The sequence below is a fragment of the Tamandua tetradactyla genome, chromosome 6 (genome assembly GCF_023851605.1).
Source record: "Tamandua tetradactyla isolate mTamTet1 chromosome 6, mTamTet1.pri, whole genome shotgun sequence".
In the NCBI taxonomy this organism is placed as follows: domain Eukaryota; kingdom Metazoa; phylum Chordata; class Mammalia; order Pilosa; family Myrmecophagidae; genus Tamandua; species Tamandua tetradactyla.
In genome coordinates, this window is record NC_135332.1 from 175,307,660 (window position 1) to 175,335,610 (window position 27,951).

A 27,951-nucleotide genomic window follows, 5' to 3' on the forward strand; every position below is an offset into this window, starting at 1 on the left:
ACTTATGTATTTTAGGAATACTGATCTATTTTCTGTGCCCATCTTCTTTATCAGTCTTCAGAATCTTTGATCACACTCCTGCCACTGCATACTGCCTTCTGTCCTTATCCCATTTCTTTCCATTCCCATGGATGGGGCCCAGAAGCTTGTCAGTGGAATTCTGTAAATATAGAAGAGAAGATGGAAGAACCAATACCCAGAGCTCAAATGATGGTATAGGATGAAATAAGTACAGTGGGTGTTGGGGGCTAATTGGCTTTGCAGTGAAAAAGCCATTCAAGAATCCTAGGTGCCTACATGCAGGCTACCTACCTGGGTAAAATATGTGTGTTCTAGCATACTTATCAGGAACCAAAGCTTCTAAAACATGTATTAATTGAGTAAAATGATGTATCCTATATTTCAGATATGCCCATGGTTTCTGGGAAGGCAAGAGAACAATAATACTTATTAACAATAACATTTATCGAGTGCTTAGTATTTACCAAACGCTTTGCTTAGTGATTTGTGCCTCATTTAATTTTCAAAACATCCACTGAGTCTGTGCTGGTATGTCATCCTTATCAAGATTCAGTGACTTGACTAAGGTCACACAGTCACTAAATGGAAGAGCAGGATTCAAATGAATACAGGTGCACTCTGGAATCTGTACTCATAACAGCATTATACTTTCTCTTCTAAAAGAAGAGAGGAAAATGAAAGGAAAAAAATATAGTTATATACATATTTATACTTATATTTGTATGTGTACATATATGATATGTAATAAAAGCTTCAAAGATGATGTTTTTAACCACTATACTATATAGAATATGAATAATACAGATTATGTCTCTCATAAATAAATCATGAAACAAAATCCCAGAGAAGAGATTTTATGTACTAAGCAGAGTGGCCCAGTGATCCAATTCAGTGGACCTTGGAGTGGAACTTAGTTTTAGAATTTTTTAGGGGGAAATGGATGGCATAGATTTGCTTTGAAGTATGGGGGAGTGTGATGGTTAATTTCATATGTCAACTCAACTAGGTAAATGTATTCAGTTGTTTGGTCAAGCACTGTCCTGCTTGCTAATATGAGAGTATTTCAAGATGAGATTTGTATCTATAATCAGTTGATTGCATCTACAATCAATGAAGGAGATCACCCTTAGCAGTGTCTGGAGTCTCCTCAATCAATCAGTTCAAGATCTTAAAACCCAGAACTGAGGATTTCAGAGGTCAGAAGAGGAGGCTGGATTCAACATCAGCATTGACTCTTGCAGGAATTTCCAGCCAGCCAACTTCCCCTGGGGAATTCAAACAAAGTTTTTCAGCCTCAACTTTATTGGAGTTTCCGGCTTTTGCCTGCCTTAAGTTTGACCTTGGCAGACTCCTTGCTTGCGAGATCAAATTTCTTTTAATAAATCTCACATATGTACCTGTTGGCTCTGTTTCTCTGGGGACCTTGGTTAGCACAGGGAACAACACCCAAGCTGGCCTAGCTGGCCCTTGAGGCACCTGATGAAGGAAGCCATTGTGAACAGCGGTGTCATGTAGTGGCTCACAGCATGGGCTCAAGCCAGAGCTAGGATTAAACCCAACTGAGTCACTTACAACTGTGTGCCCTGGAGTAAATAGCTTATGCTCTCTGTGCCTCAGTTTTCTTCGGTTCTAAAACAACGATGATGATAATCTCTATTTGCCAGAATTGTAAGGTATATTGATTACAATAATGTAGCAATGATGCTTTGTAAATGCTGGCACATACCCAACATTAGTTATTATTTGTTCACAAGGTACTGTGTGATTAACTCTCATAACACTCATCTTTAAGGTTGGATTTCCTCCTGTCTTGCCCTTCTAACATCATGAGTTATTTGATGTCAAATAAAGAAAATATTTCCCTCTTCTTAAACCATCACCGTATGTCCACTCATTCATTTCAACATTCAGCAATCTTCAAGGGTCTAAGAACAAATAACAGCATATGGTCTGTGTCCTCAAGCAACTCCCAGAATAAAAAAAGGTAGGAAGTCACACAAAGAAGCATGTAAGAGTGTTCTAGTTTGCTAGCTGCCGGAATGCAACACACCAGAGACGGATTGGCTTTTAATAAAAGGGGATTTATTTTGTTAGTTCTTCAGAGGAAAGGCAGCTAACTTTCCATTGAGGTTCTTTCTTATGTGGAAGGCACAGGATGGTCTCTGCTGGTCTTCTCTCCAGGCCCCTGGGTTCCAACAACTTTTCCTGGGGTGACTTCTTTCTGCATCTCCAAAGGCCTGCAAGTGCAAGTGCTGAGATGAGGAATGCCGAGCTGCTTAGGCTGTGCTACCTCGTGCTCTCTCATTTAAGCACCAGCCAATTAAGGCAAACCTCACTTAATGCAGCAGACACACCTCCTAGCCGACAAACCTCCTAGCCGGCTGCAGATGTAATTAGCAACAGATGAGGTTCACATACCATTGGCTTATGTCCGCAGCAACAAAACTAGGTATGCTCACCTGGCCAAGCTGACAACTGAATCTAACTAACACAAAGAGTATGAAAATTGCTGCCATTTGGGTGTACTGTACAGCAATTCCTTACTCATCCTTCAAAGTGGTAAGTAGGGATATTACTTCCTAACTGATATGATTTCCCCATAACAAACATTTTTTTCATCCACAATTGTCACTATTATCTCACTTATTCACTGCAATCACAACAGTTTGGAATTAGTTAATACGAAATAAAGGGATCTACAGAGGCTGAGACCTAGGTTTTAGTTTTTGTTTTATCCTTTTATAGGGCTTTATAACTCCTTTAGAGTTAAATGGACAATGCCTAGAACACAAGAGGTACTCAGATATTACATGGATGGATGAGGAGAGGGATGGATGGGTGGAAGAACGGATGGATAGAGGAATAAATAAATGCAAGAAACAGAGGAGAGGAAGACAAAAATTCCAGTTGAGGGTAAGAGAGAGATGGAACAGATCATAGCATACTGGGTATTTGAGTTATATTTCATAGTGTTGGGGGTATTTGAGTTATAGTGAAAGGAAGAAGAGATTTCAGCATAGAGACATCTGTGTGTCTCTGTGTGTGGTGATGGGAGGTTGATAGCAATAAAGCATTTTACAGAGAAAAAAGCATAAATAAAAGCACAAATGCATGCAATCAAATGATTTATTCATTGAATGACAAATAGGTTAGGGTAACTAGAGTTGGGATTGGAAGCTGGAGGGGAAGGGCAGAGGCAGAGAGGCAAAATAAGGTTCAAACTATGAAGGGTCTCAGAAGTCACATTAATGAATTTCTACCTTCAAACCATAGCAGTTCCTCAGTAGCTGAGCTTGCCTATCTTGCTAAAAGTCTTAACCATGATTGAGGATATTATTTCCTCACTCTCAGCCAAGAACTAAGTACTTGTTTAAACTGAGAGCAGGCAGAAAGCTCCAAGGGTATTTCTGAGATCCTAAATAACAGGGTTTTTGGCATCTCTGAGTTTAAAGGAAATTGAAATTACTTCAATACTCATTCAGGCTGAAACTACTTTTAGAGTTTCCAAGAAAACAACTGCAAACACAAATCTGGCCCCTAACAATGCTTAGGCTGTGGGGTTCTTTCTGCCTTTCCTCTGCTGAATGAGACAGAGTGGAGGGAGTAATGATACCTGACATACCCTTACGTTACATTTGTAGCACACTTTCTCCAAGATGATCTCATTTGATCTTCATAAACCCTCTGTAAGCTTAGCACCATTATCCTCATTCAATAGTAAGGAAATAGGCAGAGATGGTATGAGAGGTAGGTCTCACTTCTCTTACCTCTCTCTTGCTCTCTTTGCAGCTGGGACAAGGTCTGGGGTGCTGACATGCGGATAAAAGACTCCTCTGGTGCCCAAATTTAATCACAAAGAGGCATAAGGTCAAGGGGGTTATGCAACATATGCTGAAAATACACTCTGTCTGACATATCCATGTTTGTCATCATATAATCACTATCACTATTCCAGGAAGTTTAATTGTCTCCACCTTGTAGAAAAGGACACCAATATTCAGAGAGGTTAATAAATGAACTTGGCTCATGTTGGCCCCACTGCAAAACAGCAAGGACAGGTTTCAATTCCCATCTGTGGTCTCCGACACATCCCCCCTTCCTACCACCACTTGATACAGCCATGGTGGAAAAGAAAATGGGTTCAGAGTTTAGACATGACATATTCTACCAGTGACAGGCCTTATGACCCTGCGATGACACTTAAGCTGTCTCAGGTTTTCATCTGTAAAATGGAGAAAATAGTAATATTTACCTGTAAGATTTCTCTGCCGACAAGCTGTGACAACACATGCCTAAGTGCTTAAATAATTTGTAGCACAGAATAGCACTTGGTCATTGTTTTCTATGGTTGTCAAGCATCTTAAGGGTCTTAGAAGTAATTATCCTGCCCAGACCCATAGTTGATGCCCTGACATAGCAATGTTTAGCACCTCTTTTATGAAGTCAAATTATCAACCATACCTGACTGGAGAATCTCAGAATGAGTCAGCCTGGGAGCCAATGTAATCCCCAATCTGATTTCTACAACTCTCATTGTGTTGGCCCAATCTGTTGGCCAGGATTTACCAGATGGGCTTTCCTTCCTTGTCCTCCAGTCCCCCTGAACCCAAACCCATTGATTTGGATCCCAAGAAACTCAACTAGCTTTTGCCTGACTCCTACAATGGAATGAGGTCCTGTCACTCTGACCCTTGCATGCTGATGTGTGTTTTTCAGTCTGTGGCCAAATCCTTGAAACAGTAAGTACTGCCCTGCAGAGCTTTTACACTTACTCCATTTGCCTCCTCATTTGTTCCTCCTCTCTTCTGGAACTTTACTTTGAACACCTACCATAAGTCAGAAAATATGCTAGGTCACAGAGTAACAACTCCAATCAACCAAGCTAGATTTCTGTTCTCAGAGAGGGTGGCTAGATTTTTAAACAAATAATTACCTAAATAATTCTTTAATTATACTTGGGGAAAATTCTTGAAGGAGGAAAAGAATGCATTGAAAATATAAAATAGACTCCTCATAGTCTGAGGATGGAGGGAAGGCTTCTTGAGGAAGTGAAAGCAGAATGGCCTAGAGCCACAAGGATACACTTTATTTATTTAGGTGTGTTTCAGTTTGCTAAAGCTGCTGGAATATACAAGAAATGGACTGGCTTTTACAAAGGGGATTTATGAAGTTACAAATTATGATTCTAAGGCCATGAAAATGTCCAAATTAAAGCACCAACAAGAGGATACCTTCACTCAAGAGAGGCCAACTGCATTCGGATTTCCCTGTCACATGGCAAGTACATGGTGATGGCTGCTAGCCCTTTGTTCCTAGGATTTGATCCTTTCAGCTCCTGGTTCCAGTGGGCTCCTCTCTGCTCTTCCATCTATCTCCAAGTATCTGACCACTCTCCATGTCAGCTCTTTAAAGGACTCCAGCAAACTAATTATAACCCACCTTGAATGGGTAGGGCCATACCTCCCTGGAAATAATTTAATCAAAAGGTCCCATCCACAATAAGTCTGCACTCATAAAACTAAGACTGGATTAAAAGAGCCTGACTTTACTGGGGTAGTTAACAAGGTGTTACAATGTGATATGGAAGGAATGAGGAAAAGACTAATCATCTCTAGTAGTCTCTCAGATTAGGGACACAATTTTCAATCTACACACAAGTGATAATTATAACATGATAAAAAATAAACTTTTTGTTAGGTACACACCAGGTACTTTGATAAGGACATTGCATTCATTTGCTTTCCCCAATCGGATGAAACCTATGAGTAGTAAGCACATATGATGTGTAAGGTACTTCTCTACACTCTTGAAAAACAAAGGTTTTAAGGCCCAGTCACTGCCTTTAAAAAACTCCAGGTTGAATGGTCCTCACCACAAATCAGGGTTGTGTGAAATAGGTTGTGGTGTTGTCATGTATTCATTTTCTACTATTGCATGACAAAGCATCATGGACTGAGTGGCTTAAAATACACTTACTGATTAGCTCCCAGCTCTGAAGGTCAGAAGTCTGGGCAGCTCACATGTATGCCCTGTTCATGGTTTCACAAGGCTGAACTCAAGGTGTGGGCCAGGCAGAGCTCTTCTCTGGAGGCTCTGGGGAGAATCTACTTCCAAGCTCACTCAGGTAGCTGGCAGAATTAATTTTCTTGCTGACTGTTGTCTGGAGGTCTTTCCATGTGTCTCCATCCATCTCAGCAATGGAGAACTCTCTTTTATTGAATTCCCCTCATGCTCTGAATCTCTCTGACTTCTCCTGCCACCAGTCAGAGAATGCTGTAGCTTTTAAAGACCTCATGTGGTTAGATTATGCCTGCCCCAGTAAACTTACTATTTTAAAGTCAACTGCTTGGTAACCTTAATTACATCTGCAAAATCTCTTTTGCCACGTTAGACAACATAGGAGAGTAACATCAGGAGACACAGGTCATAAGAACATCTAGAGTACTGCCTACATCATATAACAACTTTCCCCATGATTTTGGTGGCTTGACACAATAAAGGCTAACTTCACAGTCCTGCACAAGTGCATCAGGGCCAGTTACAGCCTGGGTATGCAGTGCCCTCACTCCAGGAAAGACATAGATGATGCAGCAGCCACTGTCTGAAGCATTGCCAGTCGCACAGTAGCAGGAGAGAGAGAGTGAGCAAATGGATCCTACACCAGTTCCTAGAACTTCTATGTGAAAGAAGCACTCATCACTTCCGATCACATATCACTAACTCAGGTGAGTTACAAGGTCAGATCTACATTCAAGGAAGTGCAATTCTACTATCCATGTTGAGAAAGGGAAACCCAGAGATACTTGGGGCACAGCACTGATAACTAACACTGCTTCTCTTTTGATAACCAGATATTTGGTTCATTCTCCTTTTAGCATGAAAGTACCCTCACCCCCTGCTCCCCTCCCAAGGTAAAAATCCAAACATCACCTTTAGTCAGACATCAAGTCAAACTGCAGGATGTGGGGGTAATATAATCTCTGCGTTGTCTAATACTTCCTCCTCCCCTCACTGCAGTGTTGTCGTCCTCACTTGATAGAGAAGGAAACAGGCTCCAACAGCTTAAGGAGCCTGACCCAAGCCAAACAACCTCTATTGGTTTGCTAAATTCTGCCAGAATGCAATATAGCAGAAATAGAACGGCTTTTAAAAGGGGAATTTATTAAGTTATAAACTTACAATTCTAAGGCCACAACAATGTCCAAACTAAGGCATCCAGCAAAAGATACCTTGACTCAAGAAAGGTCAATGTCTGTCACATGGGAAGGCATAAGACTGGCATCTACTGGTCCTTGTTCCTGGTTCCATTGCTCCCAACTTCTGACGCCAATTATTTCCTCTCTAAGCATCTGGGCTTCACTTAGCTCCTCCAGGGCACAACCCTGGGTTGTGGCTTGGTTAACATCTCATAGAAAGGTACATGGTGACATCTGCTGGGCTCTATATCTCTGAATGTCCATGTCTAGGTGTTTGCTGTCAGCTCTAAAGCAAAACTGTGTTTTCTCCAAAATGTCTCCCCTTTAAAAGGACTCAAGTAAACTAATCAAGACCCACCCTGAATGAGCAGAGTCATACCTTCATCTAAGCAAAAGGCCACACCCACAATTGAGTGTGTCAATTTCCATGGAAATCCAAAGGTTTCCCCCCTAAACAATAGGTCTGTCCCCATAAGATTGGTTTAGGATTAAAGCATGGCTTTTCTGGGATACATAGCCTCAAACTAGCATAGAACCAATAAATGGCACAACAGGATTTAAATCTGGATTTCTCTCTTGAAATAATGTCACTAGGAAATTAAAATAATCCCTATTATTTACAGAATAGGAGGTAATTTGGGGGTGTGCAGCCTGCCTTATGAGATTACTTAATCCAGGTGGGGAGTCGAGCCCATAAGCAGAAAGTACAGCCCTGCCTACGGTCAGCCCACAACAGAGGCATCTGCAGAGCTCTTGAGGGTGAGAGGCATGGGATACCCATCTGTCTCAGTCTCCTAGGCCTGTTGTAACAAAGTACACAAGCTGGGTGGCTTAAAAATGCAGAAATGTATTGTCTCACAATTCCAGAGAATGGAAGTCTGAATCAAGGTGTTGGCAGGCGACCATTCCTCTGAAGTCTGTAGGGCTCTGACGGTGGCTCACCCACCAGCCATGGTGTCATTTGGTTTGTGGGAAAACTTAATCTCTGCCTCCACCACATGGCCATCTGCCCTCTCTGTCTCTGTCTCAGTCTCTCTGTCCCTGTTCAATTTCCTGCCCCCAGGGAACCTATCATATTAGGTCATGCACTAATCCAGTTTGACCTCATCTTAACTAATAATGTCTTCAAAGATACTATTCCAAAACAGGATCACATTCATGAGCCCAGGGATGAGAACTTGAACTTATCTTCTGGAAGGGCACAATTCAATTGATAACACCTGTGATGGTTTAGAGGCTTTTATGGACCCCAGAAGATCATGCTCTTAAAGCGAATCCATTTCTGTGGGTGTGGACCTATTGTTGGTGGGACCTTTTGACTGGGCTATTTCAGTTGAGGCCTGCCCCAGGTGGGTCTTAATCCTCTTACTGGGGTCCTTTATAAGAGTATGAGATTCAGAGAAAAGCACACAGAAGTTAAGAGAGGAGGTCACAAAGCAGAGAGGGAAAGACACAGAATCAAAGAGGAAACCATTGAAGCTAGAAGCTAGAAGCAACGAAATCTGGAAGAGAAGGGAGAGACCAGCAGATGCTACCATGTTCCTTGCCATATGACAGAGGAATTCAGGTATCATCTTGAAGATGCCTTGATCTGAACACTTTTTATGGTCTCAAAACTCTACGCTTGTAAGCTAATAAATCTCTATTGTTAAAAGCCAGCCCATTTCTGATATTCTGCCTTTCAAGTGCTTCAGCAAACTAAAACCATACCATTCTGCAGGTGGCGGTAAGACAAGGTGGTCTTGAGCAAATTCATGAACAGGCAAAGGTTGAGTAAATTCTTGAAGGACGAATAGGAGTTTTCCAGATAGGCAAGAGATGGGGAAAATAATCACAGAAATGAGAAAGAGAATGGCCTGTGCACAGGGCAGGGGAGAAAAGAGCACACAGGTCACAGTGGAAAATCTGGCTACACGTGAAGAGACAAAACTTGACAGGAATGTGGGTTGGGACTAGTCTTCATAGCTCCATGCATGCTCTCTTGAGGAATTTGGACTTTATCCTGTGACAGGGTAAAGAAGACTGAGCTAAATCAGGTCCATACAAGAAGTAGATGCCAAAATGAGATAATACATGCAAGGATTTAATTAGGGGCAATGCCAATGAAGGAAAATGGGGAGGGAGAAAGGGAGGCATTGCGTCTGACATCTAGGGAGGGAAAGCAGGAGTGGAGTTTGGATGGAAGCCCCTTGAAGTCCAAAAGTCAAGAGATAATGTCTTAAAATTCGAATAAAGCAAAAGTGATTAAAAGTGCTTACCTCTGGAAGGCTAGATGGGGGGGTAGAGTACGGGCAGAGAGCCTTGCTCACTTGTCTCAACCACTGACTGTGTGTGCACGTGCATGTGCGTATGTGTATAATTAAAATGCGTCTTCTCTTTCTAACCTGTATAGGAGAGGACAGCAGTCCTGGAGTGGCTCTGAGGTACCTTCCCTTGAGGCAGACTCTGCGTGGGACAACGCGCATAGGACGCCTGCCCCTTTCCTCCCTGCAGTTGCCCTGGGCCCCATGAACTATATAAAAGATGTATTTAATTTCACCTTTCTGGTTGCCTATTAACCACTGACCTTTCTTCCTGGTGAATCCTCACCTAGTTCAACCTTTGTGTGCCACTGGGGGAAGAGAAGAATGAGCCTTACAATGGGAGAATAAGAATCCTGCAGTAAAACTGGCACAGGGTGGAGAGAAGGTGGACCTTGAAAATGACTGCCAAAGCAAATGGGCCAGTGTCCACAAAGCCATAAAGAAGGGGATTCCAGGAGAATAGCAGACAGGAGACAGCAATAGAAAACAAAAGCAAAAAGATGAGGTCACACACACAAAGGGAAGAGAAATAAGACTGCCTGAGAGAAAGAACGGCCAGAACAGACAGGTGAGTGACAGCCCAGAGCTGCAGGAGTCTACCAATAGAAAACTAGGACCAAAATTGCTACCTACACCCCAACCTTACCCCCAGAGTCGCATGTGTGCAAGCTTCTGCATGTACACACCTGTGACCACCCTGTACACATAGTGCCTGTGCACCTGTGTGTACTGTAGAGACTGATACTGATTGCATCACTGCCTAGTTCTTTCTATAACTCCTCATGTCCTTGAAGACCTTGGACCCTGCCCAGCCAGGTATCATCCAGGTATTCTGGCCAAAGACTCAGAGCTTCTTCCATTTGTTCTTCAAGAAAATGTACCTTCTCCTCTCAGTTCAGATTCACTGCCCCTGGCAACCCCTCAAATACATGCTAGTTGCAAGGTTTCCTTTCCCTAGGAATGCACTTTTTTTGTGCTGCATTAAAAATAGACATTTGGAGGGACTTCCGGAGAAGATGGCGGCTTAGTAAGACTCGCGGGTCTTAGTTCCTCCTCCAGAAAAGCAACTAAAGAAACAGAAACAATACGAAACAGCTCCCGGAGTCACGACAGAGACCAAAAAGACAGTGTACCCCATTCTGGAACAGCTGAACGGGCAGGGAGAATCTGCTGCGGTGAGCTACCCGAGGGGCGCGCGTTTTCCCGGCCGGGGCGGCTGGCGACTGGGGTCCCCTCCACGCACGTGGCTCACCGGCCTGACTGGGAACGTTGGATAGCGGGGCCCTCCCATCACGCTTGGCGTTTCGGGCCAGCTGGGCAATTAGGACCGGCACTCTCCCAAGCCGCGGCGGCCAGCGACCCCCACCTCCATGCGCGGTTTCCCGGGCCGACTGCGGTGCAGACAGATGAGCGCCACGAGCGCCACCTACTGGGCAGGAAAAGAAAAACAGAGCCCAGAGATTTCACAGAAAAAGCTTTCAACCAGCTGTGTAACACACCCAGGGAAATCTGATCAAATGCCCAGACACCAGCAGAAAATAATGGATGACGCTCGGAAAATTGAAGATATGGCCCAGTCAAAGGAACAAACCAATAGTTCAAATGAGATACAGGAGCTGAGACAACTAATGCTGAATATACGAACAGAAATGGAAATATTCTTCAAAAACCAAATCAATAAATTGAGGGAGGACATGAAGAAGACATGGGCTGAACAAAAAGAAGAAATAGAAAATCTGAAAAAACAAATCACAGAACTTATGGGAGTGAAGGACAAAGAAGAAAAAATGGAAAAAACAATGGATACCTACAATGGTAGATCTAAAGAGGCAGAAGCTACAATTAGTGAACTGGAGGATGGAACATCTGAATTCCAAAAAGAAACAGAAACTATAGGGAAAAGAATGGAAAAACTTGAGCAGGGGATCAGGGAACTGAATGACAATATGAAGCGCACAAATATACGTGTTGTGGGTGTCCCAGAAGGAGAAGAGAAGGGAAAAGGAGGAGAAAAACTAATGGAAGAAATTATCACTGAAAATTTCCCAACTCTTATGAAAGACCTAAATTTACAGATCCAAGAAGTGCAGCGCACCCCAAAGAAAATAGACCCAAATGGGCGCTCTCCAAGACACTTACTAGTTAGAATGTCAGAGGTCAAAGAGAAAGAGAGGATCTTGAAAGCAGCAAGAGAAAAACAATCTGTCACATACAAGGGAAACCCAATAAGACTATGTGTAGATTTCTCAGCAGAAACCATGGAAGCTAGAAGACAGTGGGATGATATATTTAAATTACTAAAAGAGAAAAACTGCCAACCAAGACTCCTATATCCAGCAAAATTGTCCTTCAAAAATGAAGGAGAAATTAAAACATTTATAGACAAAAAGTCACTGAGAGAATTTGTGACCAAGAGACCAGCTCTGCAAGAAATACTAAAGGGAGCTCTAGAGTCAGATACGAAAAGACAGAAGAGAGAGGTATGGAGTAAAGTGTAGAAAGAAGGAAAATCAGATATGATATATATAACACAAAAGCCAAAATGGTAGAGGAAAATATTATCCAAACAGTAATAATACTAAAAGTTAATGAACTGTATTTCCCAATCAAAAGACATAGAATGGCAGAATGGATTACGACCCAGCAATACCACTGCTAAGTATCTACTCAAGGGACTTAAGGGCAAAGACACAGACGGACATTTGCACACCAGTGTTTATAGCAGCATTATCTACAATTGCAAAGAGATGGAAACAGCCAAAATGTTCATCAACAGACGAGTGGCTAAACAAACTGTGGCGTATACCTACGATGGAATATTATGCAGCTTTAAGACAGACTAAACTTATGAAGCATGTAATAACATGGATGGACCTAGAGAACATTATGCTGAGTGAGTCTAGCCCAAAACTAAAGGACAAATACTGTAAGGTCCCACTGATGTGAACCGACATTCGAGAATCAGCTTGGAATATATCATTGGTAACAGAGACCAGCGGGAGTTAGAAACAGGGTAAGATAATGGGTAATTGGAGCTGAAGGGATACAGACTGTGCAACAGGACTAGATACAAAAACTCAAAAATGGACAGCACAATAATACCTAAGTGTAATGTAACTATGTTGGAACACTGAATGAAGCTGCACCTGAAATATGGTTTTTTGTTTGTTTGTTTGTGTGTTTGTATCTTTTGTTTTTGTTTTTTTTCTTTTTCCTTTATATATACATATATATATATTATTAGTATTATTATTTTAATTCTCTTCTCTATATTAACATTCTATATTTTTTTCTGCTGTTTTGCTAGTTCTTTTCCTAAATCGATGCAAATGTACTAAGAAATGATGATCATACATCTATGTGATGATACTAAGAATTACTGAGTGCATTTGTAGAATGGAATGATTTCTAAATGTTGTGTTAATTTCTTTTCTTTTTTTTGATTAATAAAAAAATTTAAAAAAAAAAAAAATAGACATTTGACTTGCTCATGGCTCTATCTCCACCTTTAGGACCTTGAGGCCAGGAACTGCATCTAGTTCCCATTTACCTTTAGCACCAAGCATAGGGCCTGACACATAGTAGGTTTCTAGTTAATATTCCTTCGATGCATAGTGAGACTTGACATTAGGAGGGTTGAGGCTCAAATAAGTGAGAGATAAGCCTGAGCTTCACCTAACAAGGTCCATCCAGGGTCTGCTCTTCTGCTAACTAATGCCACATTCTTATTCCTAGATTTATTTCCTTTTCATTCAACTTATTACAGAAGACAGAAATGAAAAAAAGGGGGAAGGAGACATTATCTTTTAATGTTTCAATGGTCTACATTATATGATTCATCCCCAAAGAGTTGACTCTCTTTATTTTTCTTACTCTCACAGCCTTCTTGTTTACAGGGAAAAGCAAGAAAACTTTATGTGTTGATTATATTTGCCAGGAATTGCACTGCACATTTTCTCATTAAGTCCACACTAATTCACAGGTTAGATATTTTTATTTCTATTTTAAAGTCGAGGAAATGAAGGTGCAAACAGATGTAATCCTTTGCCTTGGAGTCATACAGTTAGAAAGCAGCAGAGTTGAGGCAAAGCTCAATCACAGATCAAATAGATACCCACTTTCCTCTCACCCAGGTGCCTACAAGTGCCTCAACTTTCTTATAAAATCTCCCGATTTTACATATGAGGAACTTGAAGTAGAGGGAAGGGAAGCCATTTAGGTAATGTAGAGAGTTGATTTTTCATGCATCTTTTGCCTTTCCACTGTTCTTTCCTTGACTCACTCAAGAGGACACTCATTATGCTTTTAATGACTGAATTAGTAGATAAGAGGACTGTGAAAAACAAATGTATGCTGAACAGCTTTAGGTGATTGGTTCAATTAGACCTACATGTTTTGAATGCAGGGCTCTGAAGGCAGGCAAGCTCAGGTTTGATTCTCAGCCCTGCCATTTATTAGTGTTGGGATCAAGGAGATAAATTCTTTAAGATCAATCTTCTCCTTGGGTTACTATAAGGATTAAATGAGATGAGAATGTGGTATGGAAAGTGCTCAGCATTTTGTCTGGGGCCTAACCTGCACGCCAGTGTTATTAGCATCATTAAAATTAAGCTTGTAAGATAAATAAATGTCATGGATAATTTTTCTTGCTCATTGTCTCCCATTTCCCACCGTGTAAATATGCATACAATCATTTTAAGTTTTCCAAGTCCCTATCTAATATCCTCAATGGGTTAGGCTTTCTAATTCTTAAAATAGTGATTCTAAACTGCCAGTATTTTTTAAACTTATGCTTTGGAGAAAGAAGTTGCTCCATTCTTAGAGTCCACAGCTTGTTTCCAAGTGTCTTTAATCTTTTTTCACTCACAAGGTCTAGAACTTAAGGGAGTGTTGCTATGGAGAAAATCATGATATCATTAATAATAGAAAAGCTTTGAGGTTACACCCGTGGCTGACTTTAAGAGTTCAAAATTGCTAGAAATACTTGCAATTTTATAAAGGGGAGCTATGGTCTTAGATGACAATTCTGTTGAAATAGATGATGTGGGGTGGTGGGAGTGTAACGGAAAATAGAACATAACCTTTGGAATCAGAAACCTGGGGATCAGCACTTATGAGTGTGACCTTGAAAAAGTCTGGTAAGCCCTCTGAGTCTCAGATTTCTCATTCATAAAAGAGGAATATGAATACCTACTTTGCAACATTTTCATGAGCCTTAAATGTGTTGTTAAATACCCAGAGTCTCTCACATGAAGACTGCTTAACAAATAATAACTATTTATTATTTGGAGCCATAAGGCTCTGTATATGAATCCAACAGCACTTCTTAGGAGTTGGGTGATCATCATACTCAACCTCTTTGAGCCTGACTATCCCATATACAAAACGGAGAAAATAATGCCGATGTCATGGGACTATCATGGATATCAACTTAATTAACTTATGAATATTGTCTGGAGTAGAGTACTGGTTTCATAAATGTCTCCCTCTTTCCCTTCTTTTTTTCCTTCCTCATTCTCTTTGTGCTCCCCACCAGCCCTTCCTTCTTTGCCCTGGGTTAACTATTAACATGCCAGTACTTTGCTCTTACATAAGGATACCCAGTTGTAATAGTGCAGCTGCCTCTTGGTCCCTTGTCTCAGGATCAGGGTCAGCAGAAGTCTGCCTTGTCTTCTTCATTCCCATGAACAAAGACTGTGCCATCAGTAAAGGAAACTGATGGCAAGCCTCTGATTTTTTCTGTGGAGAAACCATGTGCTTTAGAGCTGAGTTTGCATTCTAATGGTATTGGCTGCACTGCCACTAGAGACCCTTCTTCTGTCTGTGCATGTAACATAGCCCACTTACCAAACACATCAGCTCCTTTGGTCCTGAAAAGGTCTGACCAGTCTCTAATCCACCCTGACACTGCAGCCTAGTTACATCAAAGAAAAATACAGCTGAATGTGATGTCTAATTTGATTATATCCTTGTGGTCCATAAATTTATGTGAACACTACTTATTGAGCACCTACAATGACACAGACATTACACTATAGGGTCTGAAAAAATAAATAGCAGGGACTTGATTTCTAATGTATTCAGGGGGCAGGTGAGTGATAGACAACATACAAGTATACAAATTAAGCAAAATCATCACAAAGTATAATTCCTCTATTGGGATTTATGTCTTCTAAATCACATGGGATCTGACTGGCCTTGCTTTAAATAGACTCCTCCGATTATCTGCTGGGTAATTTGGGCAAATTAATTAGCCTCTCTGAACCTCAATGACCTTGTCTCCAAAATGGTACTAGTATAATCTACCATGAAAGGTTGATGTTAGCTTTAAATAAAATGCAGCATGCAAGTACCTAGTACCTAATAAATGTCTGATGCATTTTTCTACATTCTTGGGATAAAAGAGGCGTAATTTTGAATGCTAGTTGCAACCGTCTGAAGTTGCATGTAGCCTAGTAAAAAATGTGTTTAAATGTAATCCATTCCTGTGGTATGCGAACCCATTGTAAGTAGGACCTTTTGATGAGGTTACTTCAGTTAAGGTGTGGCCCAGCCCAATCAGGATGGATCTTAATCCTATCACTGCAGAGAGACAGAGAGAACCACAGAGGGAGCAGCCAGAAGCCGTACATCAGTGGGAACTACAACAGAAGGAAGAGACCTGGAGATGCTACCATGTGACAAACTAAGAATCAAAGGTCCCCGGCAGCCAGCCCCAGAACACCAGTGTTCAGGAAGAAAGTACAACCTTGATGACACCTTGATTTGGACTTTTTCCCAACCTCAAAGCATTGTTTAATCTGACCCATTTCATGGTATTTGCTTGAAAAGCTCAAGAAGCTAACATCAGATTACTTACTAGTTCAGTTACATAACTTTGCATGATAACTTTTCTGAGCTTCAGTTAATCCACATGTAAAATGATGATAGTAAAACTTCACAGGTTTATAGTAAGGACTAAGTAACTAATATACGTAAAGTAGCTGCTTAATATTGGAAACATAATAAATGCTAGTTTCTTTCCTTTTGCATTCTTTCACCTGAAGAAATGCATATTGCAACATTTATGGAAAACAAATCAACAGTGATCCCTTGATAGTATAATAGGGCACTCAGAATATTCTAGGCAGGGTATCCAGAGTTTTCTGTGTCTGTGCAAACCTCTTACAAACCAGAGGCAACCCTTCCCAGGTCCAAATGCTGCATATATGGTCACTTTAATACTTCATGGGACCCTGGATTTGGCTGTGTTAGTAAAATGTCTGTATGTCTATGAGGCACAAGCTGAGAACAGACAACACCCGAGGTGGACCTGAGTGCTCCAAAGTCCCCTCCACAGGAAAATATCATGGTCAACTCTTACAGTGAAGAAACCGTTATCCATGTCTGGGTCAGTATGCGGTACTTATTTGGCTAAAAAAAAACCATAGGCTAACAGACACAACAGTCATACCACAATCTTCAAACTACTGCTGCTTAAAAATTATTAATTTTAATCAAATTAATAATATTTTATTTTGCCTTTAACTGTTGATATTTCCATTTATTCTAAAAATAATATGAGCTTTCTCATACTCCATCAATTCTGTGGAATTCTCTATAATCAACTACATGGTTTCGTTTTAAAATTGGAGAACATGTTCTAAGAAAGGGAATTGGTTAGATGACAGGATATTCATTCACCACTGAATTATTGAGTGAGTTTCGGTGGTTTTTGGGTAAATGTTTAACACTCTGCTCTTTCTTGTTGGTGTGGGGAGTAGGGGGAGGGGAGAGCACAGACTTGTAGTGTCAACCATTTTCTGTGGTAAAATATGCCCACCAGGTCCAATTTAAAGTTAATTGGTTTTTAGCAACCTGTTTGCAAAATTCCTTGAGCTTCTACCAACACACTACAGCCTTTAAGTGAAGAGCCCTGGTAAGCATGAGATAGTGGTGGGGAGTGGACAGATATCTAGTTCATACACCATTCTCCACAGCCACAAATTTAGAGGAAACAATTCTCCCAAAGGCCACAGAGGTGAATTCTGATTAGAGATGATAACAACAGTATTGTTCAAAGCAGTAACAATTATTTGGTCTTTATTACATGCATGAACAGCGTTTTACTTCAACCACTTCATATAATTATCAGACAACTCATCTATATGGCAGTTAATGGTTCCAGAAAAAAAACATGCTTTCTATGTTGATCCATTTTCTAGACTGGGAGAATTTTCCTTCAGAAAATGAAAAAATTTCATTTCACCAATGATTTTCAGAGGCTAAAGCTTTTGCTAGGGGGTGGAAGATTGTCCCACTCTTAACTTCTGAATCTCAACATCCCTCCAAATATTTCAAATGCTTTAACACCTGAATTCTCACAGTATTTTCCACTTCATTTCTAAAATATCAGTTGTTTGGAATGAAATAAGTATGTTCCTAATGCCTTCCATTTGACTCAGTAAAGTGCTGAGGCTGTGTTAAAAAAGGGATAAATACAATTTTATTCGCCTAAAATATCTGGCAAGGCTACGAATTTCGCTAATCATATAGTTTTCTGGCTTAGAGCACTGATATTGTCTATATTTTTAAATCTCATTCAACTTAATGAGCATCTTAACTTGTCCAATTCCTCACCCAGCCCAACCTTCCTCTACACACCACTGCCACGTTGAGAGTCCAGTTATCTTGTCACACCGACCTTAAAAATGTTAAGAAGTTCTTCTAGAATAAATTAGAAATGCCTTAGTAAGGCAAAATATGCCCCCCCATATTCAGACACTGATTTACCTTTCCAACTTTGTTTTTTGCAACCCTGTATTGTGTGTGAAATACATATGCACACTTACAGATGTATGCATATATATCATATATGTCTGTATGTACACATACACACATATTTTTGCTCCACCATGCCACTCAACTCACTCCCCATTCTTATTCACCCATATTTCTTTGCTGATGGCATTCTTTATTCTAGGACTCTCCCTTCTACCTCACATCTATAGGTATTCTTCTATCAATTAAAATCTGGTTCTAAAGCCACTTCTTATAAAACAAACAAACAAACAAACAAAAAAACCCTGTTTAGAACCTCCCTCCACCACATGCACAGTGTTTCAGTTTGCTAAAGCTGCCAGAAGGCAGCATACCTGAAATGGATTGGCTTTTACAATGGCGATTTATTAGGTTACAAATTTACAGTTCTAAGGCTATAAATGAAAATGTCCAAATTAAAGCATCAGCAAGAGGATACCTTCACTCAGGAAAGGCTGCTCGTGCCTGGGGTTTTTCTATCACATGGGAAGGTACATGGCGACGCCTGCTGACCCTTCTCTCCCAGGTTCTGGTTTCAAAAGGCACTCTCAGCTTCCGGTGATTCCTGGAGCATTTTCCTTCTGCATCTCCAAACATCTGTGTATTGATTTCATCTCTCTGTTCTGTATCAGCTCTGAGCTCTCTCTGTTTTCTGCTTTTTATTTTCTTCATAGAGGACTCTTTTAGTCTTCACCATAGAGTAAAAGGATTAAGGCCCATCTACAACGGGCAGGGTCACATCTCCATCTAATCAAAAGATCCCACCCAACAATAGGTCTGTGCAAGACTAGATTAGAACATGGCTTTTCTGAAGGGCATAACAGTTTCAAGCCAGCACACTCAGACATAATAATTACTTTCCTCCCTTCTGAACTACATTAATATTTAGCTGTGGTTACAAAAGAGCACAGATTACTTATCACAAGTAGTAGTTAGTTATAGCCTGGCTATTAGTCAAGAAAATATTCCTTATGCAATTCAACTTTGCAGCCACAGAGTACCTTGAAGAATTCTAAGAGATGGGGTATGTGTAAACATATGCACGCATATACATGTATATAATTATTGAGTATAAGTTTGCAACGAGGTATCAGCCAGCCATTTCATTTCTTCATATTTTCTATCTTTCCCAATGTCAAGAACCTTCTTTGGGGATTTTTGGAAGGAACTTCTGTTCACTTTTAATAAATCAAAGCTGATGACTTTTACAAAACTGAAAAAGACAACACAGCATGAAAATCACCCTAATAAATGTAGCTTTAGAGGGTTAAAGACTAAGAGCAGCAAAGAAAACTCATTCAGCTTCTGTTGTGTGGGAAATGGTGAGGAAGCTTCATGGGGATACAGTGTTTGGTTTGGATTTAACGTTTGAGTGTGCCAGGCAGTGAGCTGTGGAGAGGGGAAGATGGGAGGAAGGAGGAGCATGGGGCTTTCCCAAGAAGGGGAAAGAGCTGAACTAATGGGGAAAACTGGAACTACAGAGACTAGTTGGGGGGAGGTATTTATAGAATTACTTGTATAAAGTGATAAGTACTCTGATTTTTATAAGATTATTACAGCTATGATTTAATTCTATAACTAATTTATTACTAAATTAAAACTAACCAGAGAAAGCAAGTTGCATGCTACTCAAAATTATTTTACTGGGGCCTGAATCACCAACCAAACCTCTGTAATTATCTACCCTTTATCAAGAGGTGTTGCTGGTATTTAGTGAGTGCAGTGATGTGCACTAAGCTAAGCACTTCACAAAAATAATTAGAACAGCAGTAAGCATTACCAATCTTGTTAGATGTTTTCTACACGTCTAGCAAACCCCACCCTATGTCTCATTTAATTTTTGAAAAACTTCTATAAGGTAAATATAATTATTGTCCTTATTTTCCAGATAAAGAAACCTTGTTGGATAATTTAAGTAACTTGTTCCTAAATCAAATAGCCAGTTACTGGTGGAGCTGAAATTCAAACTCCCCTCTGATTCCACAAGACAGCTACCATATTCTACTGTTTTCCCTGTAGTAAGAGTTCTTTATGGTTAAATAACACTGTTAGAATTTTGTAAATCTGGATTAATTTATTTTATCTAATTTTTAAAATCCTATCTTACAAGATAGACATAGCAGGGGACAGAATTCCCAGCATGGCCACTCACAGGGATAGCATGGCCAGGCGCAGGCTGGGCAGTGGACAAGTGCAGAGAAGACCTGTCTTTGAGTCACAGCTTTCCCATGTCATATTCTGTGAATGGAAAAGTCAGTGAAGAACTATTATTTCCTCTCCTGTCCCAAATTCTCCTGCCCTTGTGTCTTCATCTCTTTCACTAAATTGGACTGAGAAGCATTTACCACCAGAGCTGACATCTGCTGGGCATGTGCCAGGTTCCAGGCAATGCCAGGCATACTTTTCACCGGATATCCCATTTGATTCTGCTAACACCCTTATGGTGTGGATACAATCAAAGTCCCCAACGTACAGAAGGGAAGATGAAGTTTCAAAGGGCTGATGGAGTTCGCCTAAGCTCCCAGAGTCAAGCTATTTGCCTCCTGATATTGCAGTCTACACACTAGACCAATTAAAGGATGGCTGAGAAGATTAAATTTTAAAATACATGTGGAAGTGAGTCATAAATTCTAAAATATTATGTAAATTTTCAAGCACTCAACAAATGTTTGTTGCATGGATGAATGAGTGAATTCTTATTACTGACGTTCACATAATTGGGTAGTGACAATGTCAAGAATAAGAATTGGAATCCTGACCCCTCACTGCAGGCTCTAGAATAGGACACTATAGGGTAGAATATTGGCTCAGTCATTGTTATTATTTTTTGTCGCCTTGGGCGAGTTACTTAATTGCACAGAGCCTTAGCTTCTTCTTCAGCATGATGGAGTGTTTTTGTGATACTTCCTTCTGTGGCAGAAGGAAGGATTAAATAAAGCAATGGAGACAAAGCTCTAGGCACAGAGGCTTGATAAGTAGGGTTTACTTTTGTCTGTCTTCTATTATACCATGAAAATATTTTAATATGTTCTCAAATTTCAGCTCCAAAGGAGTGTGTTAGTTTGCAAGCTGCCAGAATGTGATATACCAAAACTGGAATGGCTTTTAAAAAGGAAAATTTAACGTTACAAGTTTACAGTTCTAAGCCTATAAAATAGTCTGAACTAAGGCATCCAGGGAAAAATACCTTAATTCAAGAAAGGCCAGTGAGTCAGAAACCCCTGTCAGCTGGGAAGGCACGTGGCTGGCATTTAACGGTCCCTTGCTCCTGGCCTCTTTTGTTTTGAGCTTCTGCTCCTGAGGGGGTTCCTCCCCTTGCTTCTCTGGGACTGGCTTTCATCTGTTGGCTTCCTTTGGCTCTCTCCAGGTTCTGACTTGCTTAACATCTCATGGGAAGGCATACAGCAACCTCTGCTGAGCACCAAGCATCTCCAGATATCCATGTCTCTGCTCTCTGCTGGCTCTCAAGTTTCTGTTGGCTCTCTCATTTCTGATTTTTTCCAAAATGTTTCCTCTTTTAAATGATTCCAGTAAACTAATCTAGACCCACCTGGAATGGGTGGAGTCACATCTCCAGCTAATTAAAAGGTCACACCCACAATCAGATGTGCCACATCACTGGAGATAATCTAATCAACTTTCCAATCTAAAGCACTGAATCAGGATTAAAAGAAACAGCTGCGCCCACAAGATTGGATTAGGCTTGAAACATGGCTTTTCTGGGGTACATAATATTTTCAAACTGGCACAGAGTGTTTAGAAATGAATCCAAATGAGAGTAAAGAAGCATGTGAGGAGCAAGCAAAGAAGATGGAAATGGTGACTGATGATACGGCAGAAGCCAAAGGGGATTGACTTTTAGTCTAAGAAGTTACAAGGGACTATAAGCCTACAGTAATAAGAAAATATTTCATGCAGGATTTCCCAGAAAATGAATGGTACATGCTTTTAATTGGCTATTTACTACTGGCTAAGATTGCTAGATCTTCACTATGGGGCATGGCCTTTGACCATCAATCTGAGTTATAAAATAACCCAATCTGGTCATAAAAATTGAGACAAATAGTTCCATTTTAGAAGAAATTCTTTCTAAAGCATATATTTTTCTATAATAACATATATTTTCTTTTGCTCTCCTTCAATCCTTCCCATTTAACAGTTACATAATGAGTACTGCATTAATCAGATAAGCTAGGTTACGCTGCAGTAACAAAGGAATCTTAAAATATTGGTGGTATAAGCCAACACATGCTTATTTCCTGTATATGTTCATACGCAATGCAGATTAGTGTGAACGCTCTACTCCACAGAGTCCCTTTAAGATCCAGCTTAACACACTATATCAAAATGCGACTTGATAATTCACTATGACAGAAGAAGAAAAAGATTGGAGAACTGTTCAGAGTTTACAGAACATAACTTCTGCTCACATTTCATTGGCAAGGATAGCCACATGACTCCACTAGGATGCAAGAGGCTGGAAGTGTAACATTCCATTGGGCAAGGAGGAAGGCATTTGTAACACAATTGTAAATTACAAGGCATTGTAATTTGTATTGGTGAACACATAGCATCATTCAGGTGTCAGTTAACAACTGCATGCTTGTGTGAATGATTTAAACACTGACTACACATTCTCCTTCAAGGGTTCTAAGCTTATCTCTCATGAAGCCTGCTGACCCCTTGTACCTGCTATAGTGCCTGACCCAGAGCTTTTCAGGTGCACAGGGTAGAGCTGTTGAATTCTAACACCGCCTATATTTACAAAGTTATATATATAATGTGCATTTTTATTAGTTGTACTCTGCTCAGGCAACAAACATGTACAGGCATTCCTTACCACCAGACAACTGCAATAAAGCAAATATCCCAATAAAGTGAGTCACACAAATTTTTTTGGTTTCCAAGATGATACAAAAAGTATATTTACCCGGCACTGTACTCAATAAGTGTGCAATTGCATTATGTCTAAAAAGCAATATACATACCTTAATTAAAATGTGGCACAAAGACCCGGAGTTAGCACATGTTGATAGAAAAATGGTTCTGATAGATTTGCTCTAGGCAGTGATGACACAAACCTTCAATTCATAAAAAACTCAATACCTGTGAAACACAACAAAGCAAGGCATCATAAAACAAAGAAGGTCAAAAACAAAACAAAAAACATGAAGAAGGCCTGTACATATCTCCAACAATGAGTCTGGCCATAGCACTAAACAGTGAGGGAGGGGATTAAAAACATGAGATAGAGCTTGTGGTGAAGTGAGGTTATGCTGTCATGCCTTTAGCCTGATAACAAATCAAACCTATTTGGCATGGCAGTGGGACATTCTGGTGGAGATGTTCATCAAACATGTTGAGCTATTAGGGAAAACAAAATGGGGAAATCAAGGCCAGGGTTATATACTTAGAAATAATCTCCAAAGACATGCTATTTTGAACACTTAAATTGCATAATATTGCTCAAGACATAGAAAGATTCCATCAACAGAGAACAGGAAAAAATAAATGACACTGATTGAGCACCCACTGTATACCAGGCACTGTACCAGGCATGGTCATGAGCATTCTATCACTGAATCTTCCTACCTGCTCCGAGTGCATTAATGTCCCCATTTCACAAGTAGAAAACCCTTGGTTCAGAGAGATCAGCAACTGGACCCAAATCACACAGTTTACCTGCAGGTATTCCATATTCAAACTCAGGTCTGAATGCCTCTGACTCCAGCTCTCATTTCCACGGCCCCTGCTAGCTAAAGACTGGGATGTGGCTCTGTAGTTAGGTCATTGTCACTTCAGGTCATTTCAGAGAAGTTCAAGCAGAGGCTGGAGGATCCAGTAAGGAATAATGTAGGGAGTAAAGAAGGAAGCTTTAGGTTTGGGTTTGAATCGGGTAATTTCCAAAGTGCCTTCAGTATCCAAGATTTTTTGCTTCTTGGATTGATCTCAAGGATTTCTACATTCAAAGGTGGGGAGGACAAGAAGTGTTGGTGATTACCAAAAAAAAAAATAAAAGCCATCTTTCCAGCAAGGCCTGCTTCAGAACACTGGGCTCTGGCTTCTTTCTGCTGCCCACAGCATTTGAGCCTGGTAAAATCCCAGAGAAAGGAGCCCCAGTGGAACATAATTGCTGAACCTTTCAGACTTGCAGTGCTAAATGTCCACTCACCCTCTCGTTTTCGTGTTAATCTGTTCAAGCAGAAATCTCTTGATGGTTATAATTAAGGTCATTTCAAGAGCAAATAAACACTTGCTTATCTCAAAGTCACTGGCTCAATAGTTTCCCCAGATATTTGCCAAGCTGGGTCCTCCCCCATGTCCTAGTAGCTGTATAAAGCAGTCAGCAGATCAGAAGACAATGCCTGGTGCTCACGGAGCCATTTGTCACCCTGTGCTCAATGCAGCATGTAAAGTTGGGGTTAGGGATTGTTCAGAGATAAGTGAGCATTGCCCCCACTCCCTGTGAGGTGCTATCCTCTGTCTGTTAGCTCGAGTGATGATGGTGGAAAAGTCTGAAGACCCCATCTCAGGCATCAGCTCATCTTATGACCATAGCAAAGTCACTTCCACTTTATATCCAGGCCTCAGTTTCCTCATTCGTCAGGGACCAGCAGTCCTGATGCTCGGTGCTTGCTAATATTGTTCATGTTCTGGGTTGGGAGGATGAAGATGATGGTGGTCCAGGACCCTGTTTCCTGTCACACGGCAAGGATAGTAGTTAGTGCGGACTTCTTGAAGCATGACACAGTATTAAGTCTTAGTCTTCAGTATAAAGTATTAAGCCTTAGTATTAAGGAGATGAATATGTAGCTTCCAACTCTGTAACTTGCTAGCTGTGTCACCATGGACAAGTTCTCTCCAAGAATCTGGTCCATCTTGGAAAGCAGAAATAGTATTATCGACCTTATTGTTCTATGGCAAGGATTAAAGCAAATGATAGCAAAAAAAAGCAAACAGTAGCACAGCCTCTAGCAGTGTACGAGTAGACACAAGGTCCATGTATGTTTACTCCTTCCTCCTCCCGAAGTATCAGGAAACAAGATGACCCCTCAGCATCCCCAGTAGAGAATCCATGGGACAAGAACTATTGCTCACAGGGAAAATATGCAGGGAAACTGGACTGCATAGGGCAATGAGTGAAATGGAGACATGGGTTTAGATTCCAGCCCAGTGATGGTCACTCAAATTGACTTCTGTTCCAACTAATTCGCATCCTTATGGTCACATGTCCCTACTCCCTGTAACTGAGGAAAGGCTTTGGTAGATGTAAGGAAAAAGAAAGCTGTAACACCAAAGTCTTGGTCTCTTGAGATTGGGAATGCTTCCTAAATGAGGTAAATTTACAATAACTCTGAGTTTAGGGAAATGAAAATAAATGAACACAAGTTTTAGAGTCAGCTGTGTGGCCTTAGAACAGAGGCTATCCAAGCACATGAGGACTTTTCTTCACGTTGGTCTAATGCAGAGGTGTCAGCTATAAGCCTATGTCAGGAATGCAAGAAATGTCTCAGCAGGAATCTGTTTGTCACTCATCCAGGGTTGGGGGCAGCAGAGGCAATGGATGGCATATGCATATGCCAGACAGGAGGACTGCCATCTGGGAGTACCAGTGAGATACTCCAGGTGGACTTCTGAATCTATTCATGTGGATTTGGAGAAGGGCAGGGTCTCAGCAATTTAGCTGCTAGGGGCCTGAAATTAATTTATTCTTTTGTTGCTGTTATTATTATTTTGTTGCAATCTCATTGCACAACTCTGTTCCTCTATCCGCAGCACCAGGAAGCCACCATAACTTGGGGAATACTTAATGTTTATAAGGTGTCAGGCATGAACCCATTTATCACCAAGGGTTAGAAAGTGATACCTGAACAGAGACCAAATGGAGATAAGAGCAAGAGTTATGTGGGCATTTAGAAATGAGGACCACATAGAAGGAACAGTCAGTGCAAAGGCCCTGCAGTTGGGTGGGCCTAGATATATTTGAGAAGTCATGGTATGAGAAAATGAGAGAATAACAAGATTTGGGGCTGTATTGTTTTGGACTTTGTAAAACAAGTAAGTACAAGCCAAGAATCATTTTTGGGTCCTGCTACTGAAGATGATTTAATCTTCCTTTCGGTAGAATCCAAGTCATTTTCTTTTTTCATTTTGTCAACATGTCTCAGAGTGATTCTTTTCGTTAAATTTAATCTACTCTATCCAAAGATGGCATTTACACTATCCAAAGAAAAACAGAATTTATTTATTTATAGAAATACAAACAGTAAAAGTAAGAAAACATAGTGTAAATATTGATGAAATGTATTACATTTAAGTCTTTTCTTTTGTCTATATTCATATCTTAGGACCAGGGAAAAGCACTTTCATTCCAAAACAAGTGACTGAATCTTTGGATCAAGTGACATTAAAGTCATTCCCTGATCTGTAGAGCAACCTTCATGCTCACCTTGTTTCTGCCCTCACTAACTGTATGATATCGGGCACATTGCTCAACTTTTGTTGATCTCTGTTTTACTTTTTTCATCCTTAAAATGGGAATAGTTGTGCTTACCTTGAAGGGATGTTGTGGGAATTAGATGAAGTAACCAAGTGAAGTGCTTGCTTGATTGGCAATGTTCTTAGTTTGTGTGCTTCTCACCATCACTCTTACTTCATTGGACTAAGATTTTAGAAACTGACAGACGTTTTTGTACACCTGGGTTAAACAAAAGAACGATTCGTTACACGTTTCCAGATCGCATGAGACCTAACTGTACCTGTGTCTCTAGAGAAATCAGAATACGAGATTTGAATAGTACTATGACCCTTGATCAATTACCTTTGTTTCTCTTTCTGAATCTGACTTGTCTGGCTTTTCTGCCTTTAAGTCAAGTATTCCCTGCCCCAGCCTCTTCATTTTCCAGGTTCACTGTGTAGGCTAAATATCAAATTACATCTCCCAAGCTGTTCATACACATTTCCCAAACTTAGACTCTAAAGTGTTTCTGACGAGTCCCTCCTTTCTAAGTCCAAAAGTGCCAGGGAAGGGCTCATTAAGCATCATTTGGCTGATGCTTAGATCAATCTAATGCAACCAGAGGACAGGCTCCAATTGTACAGTACCTGCTCCTGTGGCGAGGATGTGAATGAAATGGGAGGGAAGGTCATTTCAGAAGAACTGGTAGGAGTCAGGATGTCCTCAGAAGAAAGCAAGTTTGCAGAGCAGTAAATAATAGCTGCCCACTATCAGTATCATATTTTTATTTATCATTATTATACCTTTCCAATTTTCTAATATTTGTAAGTTGCTAGGTTATTAGAGTAACTAGACTGGAAGGGACTTTGTAACAGTGTTAATCCCAGACAACCTGACCCCTGATCCCTGCTTGTTCTCCCTGAAAAGCCACTGAAAGTGTTTCTCCAAGTCTTTGTCACTTCCCCGTGGTCTAACTGATCTCTCTGCTATGAAGACAGGAAGCTCTTATTTCCATTTCTGCCATTTAATGCAGGTTCCTCTGGGGTTATTCTTAGAGATGCTAAGGAACAGCTGGTCACTATCTTCAGCACAATGTTTCATATGTCTGAAGACTGTTATTAAATCAGTCCTTTTGCATCACTTCAGACTAAATAAACCCAATTTCTTCAGACCT

General features: G+C 40.6%; 1 long non-coding RNA gene across 1 annotated transcript; it reads right to left on the bottom strand.

The window, feature by feature from the left end:
* On the bottom strand, nucleotides 1–27,177 carry LOC143686516 (uncharacterized). The gene is made up of 3 exons (XR_013177220.1): nucleotides 26,874–27,177; nucleotides 23,308–23,425; nucleotides 1–160 (listed from the first exon to the last, which is right to left on the bottom strand). It is a non-coding gene; the product is annotated as an uncharacterized LOC143686516 (long non-coding RNA).
* Nucleotides 27,178–27,951: the final 774 nt, after the last annotated feature.